This window comes from Dendropsophus ebraccatus, chromosome 2, assembly GCF_027789765.1.
Source record: "Dendropsophus ebraccatus isolate aDenEbr1 chromosome 2, aDenEbr1.pat, whole genome shotgun sequence".
NCBI lineage: Eukaryota > Metazoa > Chordata > Amphibia > Anura > Hylidae > Dendropsophus > Dendropsophus ebraccatus.
In genome coordinates this window covers 94,726,981-94,733,530 of record NC_091455.1, presented here as the reverse complement: position 1 = coordinate 94,733,530, position 6,550 = coordinate 94,726,981, and positions in this window count along the sequence as shown.

Here is a 6,550-nt window from a genome sequence, read left to right as displayed (position 1 = left end):
TGATGTGGAGGGAGAAGGGAGGCTGGGATGACAGGGGAGGAGAGAGGCTGGAGGAGGCTGTAGTGACAGGGGAGAAGCTTACGTGGGGCACAGGGAGGAGGCGCAGTAGAGGCAGGCTGGTTCCCCGCAGTACAGTGGATGCGGTGAGCTTTCGGCACGGACAGGCTGTAATACACCGGCCCGGAAGCTCACAGCTGCTGCCCCTCGGTTACCGGACTTCTCTCCTGCTCTGCAGCGTCGCGATGTCACGTGGTCGCCGAGCAGGAGAGAAGTCCGGGCACTGAGGGGCAGCAGCTGTGAGCTTCCGGGCCGGTGTATTACAGCCTGTCCGTGCCGAAAGCTCACCGCATCCCCGTAACTGTACTGGGGGGACCGTCCTATCCAGCCCACCCCTGGCTGGTCTGCTGGAAGGTTAGTGGGAGCGGTCCGCGGGCCAGTCCGACACTGTTTGGGGAGGCTGGGGAGGGGAGAGAGCTGCACAGAGCTCTCCTGTCAACTCTCTGTGCGGTTTCTCTCCTCCCCCGTTCTCGTTCCTGGGACTTCAAAAAAATGGCGCCGACACCCCGCCCCAGTTAATTCAGCTGTGTACTGCACATGTCTATGCACATGCGCAGTACACAGCGACGGAGCCTCCAGTTTAAGTGAACCAGACGGACTCCGTCGGTTCACTCTAATGTTATGGAGGTGCCGTATAGTGTCTGTGTGTGTGTCGTGAAATGACGTCACACACAGACACTATTAAAATGGCAGCCCCCTGTGCATACATTCATTTGATTAAAAGACACTCAAGCCCTATGCAAAAAAAAATAAAAGAAATGCAAAACACCTATTTTTTCTTATTACCTTTTATTAAAAAATTTTCAAAAATGTGACAGTGTCCCTTTAAAGACACAACCAATGAGTAATTAGTAAACCCAAACTAGAATAATGTACCACCAGCTGTCATTGCACAGACAGACAGCTAAATGATGTTTGTCATTTTAGACTCAAAATGGTGGGCGTCTTTTTAAACGGAGCTGAAAAAACTTTGTTCGAACATAGCCTTGCTAACACATTGGCAGTGCCACTAGGGTCAAATACATACACGGACATTTAAAACATAAAACTTACCAAGGAAAATGTTAGTGGTCTGTAAATTGATTAATATAGCCATTATAAACCATTTAGCAGTATAACATTACAGAAGAAAAAGAAAATAGAGGAACCAAATTTACTGGCTTCATAAGGTCATATTGTATTCAAATACCAGACTTAAGTCAGTGCCAAACAGGGAATGAGATTTACAAGTGATTAGGTCCATGTTTTATATTGTAGAGCTGATACTCATCTTCCATAACAATGGAAGCAAAGTTGACCTGCCAAATCACCTTCCATTTGGGATTAAAAAGTGGACACCTCTGCCAGCGTCAACTTATCTACAGTTCAAAAATATTTGTGTAGGCATGTATTCAGACACTGTAAATTAACTGCAAATATGACTGGTCTATTTTTCAGCCTAAAATCCATCTACGTTATTTTTATTGTAGATAACATTGTTCTCTGCAGAATGTGTTTGTTAATTTTTTTTATATATAAAAATGACAATAGGACACACAGATATAATTTGCTAAGTCTAGATAATATTGGACATTAAACTCCAATTTAGGGTTGTATGAGGTTGATTTGTCATTTCAGTGCAGGAGGTGTTAATCTTTATATGTTAGTATATTTTCCTAGAGGGGGGTGGGGTAAAGAATGTCCTTTATGCTTACATAATTGTGTAATTGGCATCTTTGGTTAAGATATCTTATGTGTTTGGTGAATCCCCCTTTCAGTCCCTGAGTTACATTGGGCCCACTCTTGTGTCTAGTTTTAACAAAGACACTAGAGAAGGTGTCAATACTTCTTCAATAACTGACAGCCAGTTATCTCTCCCTTCCGGTCTCCATCCCCCCCCCTATACATTCTGCTTTCTCTATGGGGAAGGAAAGTTTAAGCTGCAGCAAGAGATCAATAAAGATTGCATGGTGATTGCCACAGTTCCCATATATTTACAGTATATGCATGAGACCAGGTAATATGATCAGGTAATATTTTCATGTACAGTACTATAACTGTGGTGTGGGCCCCCAGAATCAATTCCTCTGGCGGACCCTCAGCACAATAGTCCAACACTGGCTACTTGTGTCTAAAAACAGATGTCTCCCCTTTATCAGAAGTATATGGGGTAAGTGGAAGGAACATATAGCCATCAGCCTGACAACTATCTGAAGTGTATGGGCTTGTTCTTACTCTAAATTGAAGAGTTAGCACATTCTGCCTCAAAATCTGCACAGAATCTTCATCTGAAATCCATGCAGATTTTAATTCAGATTTCAGATTTTGTGAAAAGGTAGTTCTCAGAGAGACATTTTCTATACAAGTAGTTACTACAGTTATGCAGTGCTAAGCTCCAAGTAAGGGAGAGAAGCCACCTTGGATCACTGTAGCCCATGCCAGGAACGTGTCTAAAAAGTGCAGGGTGATCTCCTGAAATAAGAGGAATCGACCCCAGAAGAACAAAGCTACCGGAATTAGCCTACGTATCCTACTGTGCAGGGCAAGACGACCGGGTAATCTGGGAAGTCTACTACACCCAGATAACCAACGACTGGGGTTCATGCTACCTACCTAGGACGGGTTCTACGCAACTAGTGGGTAGAAGGCGTTCAGACTATAGTCTATACATGAGTACAAGTATCATTTATCTTCTTCTTATTTACACTTCAGTTTCAGCAGAGTACAGTGTCTACATTGGGTAGGGCTCCTCTGGCAACTCCTCTCCTTTTCCTTCTCTTCTACAAAGCACTTACATCAACAAGCACCTACTTCTACAAAGCACTTACTTCTAACAAGCACCTACTTTGAAAAGCACTGATCTTATTCTATTATCAGCAACTACGTTTATCAAGATCTGCACTACCTGTATAAAGTTTACTGTTCACTTGCAATGTTGTTCAGTAAAGTTCAGTTTTTATACTAAATGCACAGTACTCTTCCTCATATCTTCCTGCACCTGCAGCCCTTCACACCACTTTCTACCCGGGGCTATTTCTTCCACTTCTCTGTAGGAGGTGGTACCGACATCCCAAGTGGGTCTACTTCCACTCCAGGTTGCCGTGACCAAATGTGCCCAAGGGACATTTGGGGACATAAATCGCCACAACAGATACCAACATCACACCTGTGCACTACTAGGCCAGGTTCAGACTATGTAAATGTGCGGCTGTATTTGCGGCTGTAATTGTGCGGCGGTATTTTTGGTGGTTCATGCGTACGCTGGAAAGTATAGGATATACGGCTGCACAGTGCACACTATGTATGAATCTATGGCCCGATCGTAAACGGACTTGTAAAAAATGAACAAGACCATTGTTTGCGGCTGGAAACGTGGCCGTGGATTGACAGGCGGTCCATACGGAGTACTTCAAAAATAGCCGGCAATGATGCCGAATGCCGATGCCTCTAGTAGTTAATATATTAAATTAATAAAACACATTTTCGTTGTAATAAAGTCCCTTTCGTTGGTCAATAATTTAATTCTAACGAATCCATCATTGTGCAATTAAATATACTGTTAAAATAAATAGATATATAAATGTATATTTATATATATATTTATTTTTTGACAGTATATTTAATTGCACAATGATGGATTCGTTAGAATTAAATTATTGAACAACGAAACTGAATTTATTTAATCGAAAATGTGTTTTATTCATTAAATATTAATTAGTACAGGAAGCTCCATAAGCCGTTAATTCATATTGCCGGCAAAAGAGCTTTCTGTACTAATCATCACTTTACTTTAATGAAAACATCAAATGTTTCTTCTAATTATGTTATCACAATAGCATTATTAGAAGAAACATTTAGAATTATATGTGCGCTCAGCTGATTGGCTGATCGGCTGAGCGCACATATAATGAGCCGGTCCGCAGTACAGTGACTTCATTGTGCTGCGGACCAGCGAAGAGACAACATCGGGGTGAGTATAGAGCTCTCCCCACCCCCTCCCCAGCACTGCACCCCTCCCAGCAAGGAAGGGGGGGTCAGTTAACCCCTTCCTTGCTGGGATGGGTGCAGTCTGACATCAGTCTGGCCCCCAAGGGGTTAAGGGGGATGCAATACATCCTCCCTTAACCCCTTGGGGGCCAGACTGTAAGCAGCGATCTGTAAAGATGCTGCATACTGTAAGGTGCACAACACCGCTCACAATGATGGGTGTTGTGCTCCTGTTTGTGTGTTTTTTGTGTGTTTCTTCCTTTTTGCTTTTCAGATATTAGTATCCTGGGGATTACGTCAGATTCAGTGGACTACGTCGATGACCAGCGTTTTTTTTTTTTGTTGTTTTTTTTTTATAAAATGGTCAATGAGGGGTGTGGGGGTGTTTTTATTTGAATAAAAATTTTTTTTAACTTGTGTCTTGTCTTTATTTCTTTACTTTATAGACTTAGTAGTGGAAGCCGTCTAATAGACGGAATCCATTACTAAGTTGGGGCCTAGTGTTAGCCGGTATAAAATGGCTAACACTAACCCCCTATTATTACCCCAGTACCCAATGCCACCAGGGGTACTGGGAAGAGCCGGGTGCCAGTGGTCCCGGAGCGTCAAAATTGGCGCTCCTGGACCGGGCGGCACCAGGCTGGTAAGATTTAGGCTGGGGAGGGCCTAAACCAATGGCTCTTCCCACCCTGGTGTTACAAGGCTGCTGTCGTTTGTTTTTTAACCCGGCTGGTTATAAAAATAGGGGGGACCCTATGCGTTTTTTTTTAATTATTTATTTATTTTAAAAAAAACGCATAGGGTCCCCCCTATTTTTATAACCAGCCGGGTTAAAAACCAAACGACAGCAGCCTGGTAACACCAGGGTGGGGAGAGCCATTGGTTTAGGCCCTCCCCAGCCTAAATCTTACCAGCCTGCTGCCGCCCGGTCCAGGAGCGCCAATTTTGACGCTCCGGAACCACTGGCACCCGGCTCTTCCCAGTACCCCTGGTGGCATTGGGTACTGAGGTAATAATAGGGGGTTAGTGTTAGCCATTTTATACCGGCTAACACTAGGCCCCAACTTAGTAATGGATTCCGTCTATTAGACGGCTTCCACTACTAAGTCTATAAAGTAAAGAAATAAAGACAAGACACAAGTTAAAAAATTTTTTTATTCAAATAAAAACACCCCCACACCCCTCATTGACCATTTTATTAAAAAAAAAAAAAAAAACGCTGGTCATCGACGTAGTCCACGGAATCTGACGTAATCCCCAGGATACCGATATCTGAAAAACAAAAAGGGAGAAACACACAAAGAACACACAAACAGGAGCACAACACCCATCATTGTGAGCGGTGTTGTGCTCCTTACAGTATGCAGCATCTTTACAGATCGCTGCTTACAGTCTGGCCCCCAAGGGGTTAAGGGAGGATGTATTGCATCCCCCTTAACCCCTTGGGGGCCAGACTGATGTCAGACTGCACCCATCCCAGCAAGGAAGGGTTAAGTGACCCCCCTTCCTTGCTGGGAGGGGTGCAGTGCTGGGGAGGGGGTGGGGAGAGCTCTATACTCACCCCGATGTTGTCTCTTCGCTGGTCCGCAGCACAATGAAGTCACTGTGCTGCGTACCCGCTAATTATACGTGCGCTCAGCCGATCAGCCAATCAGCTAAGCGCACATATAAATCTAAATGTTTCTTCTAATAATGCTATTGTGATAACATAATTAGAAGAAACATTTGATGTTTTCATTAAAGTAAAGTGATGATTAGTACAGAATGCTCTTTTGCCGGCAATATGAATTAACGGCTTATGGAGCTTCCTGTACTAATTAATATTTAATTAATAAAACACATTTTCGATTAAATAAATTCAGTTTCGTTGTTCAATAATTTAATTCTAACGAATCCATCATTTTGAAATTAAATATACTGTTAAAAAATAAATATATATATAAATATACATTTATTTATATATCTATTTATTTTAACAGTATATTTAATTGCAAAATGATGGATTAGTTTAAATTTAATTATTGAACAACGAAAGGCACTTTATTACAACGAAAATGTGTTTTATTATTTTAATAGATTAACCATGAGAGACATCGGCATTAGTGCAGAGGATCGCAAACCCCGGTAATAGCAATTCAGGTAAACTGTGTTCCCTGCTTTCCCAGATGCATCCAGAGGTGTTTGCATCACTTTAAGATTTTATTTGTTATTTTTAGTTGAACCAGATTTCCAAGTAAATGACCGTATGTTTTGAGCCGCATGTCTATTTTTTCCCACGGCCGGAGTTTCATCCCCACATTTACAGCCGCATAAAAAATACAGCCGCACAGTTACATAGTATGAACCTAGCCCTACAGTGCGTCACGACAAACAACATAACATCACTGGCTGAGTAGCTCAAACCTACCCATTGCAAATTTAAAAAGCAACTTGAAAACCTATCCCTTCAGAACATCCCTTCCTTTTTTCATATTGGATCTTGATTTACTGTTACATTCTGCATATATATATATATATATATATATAT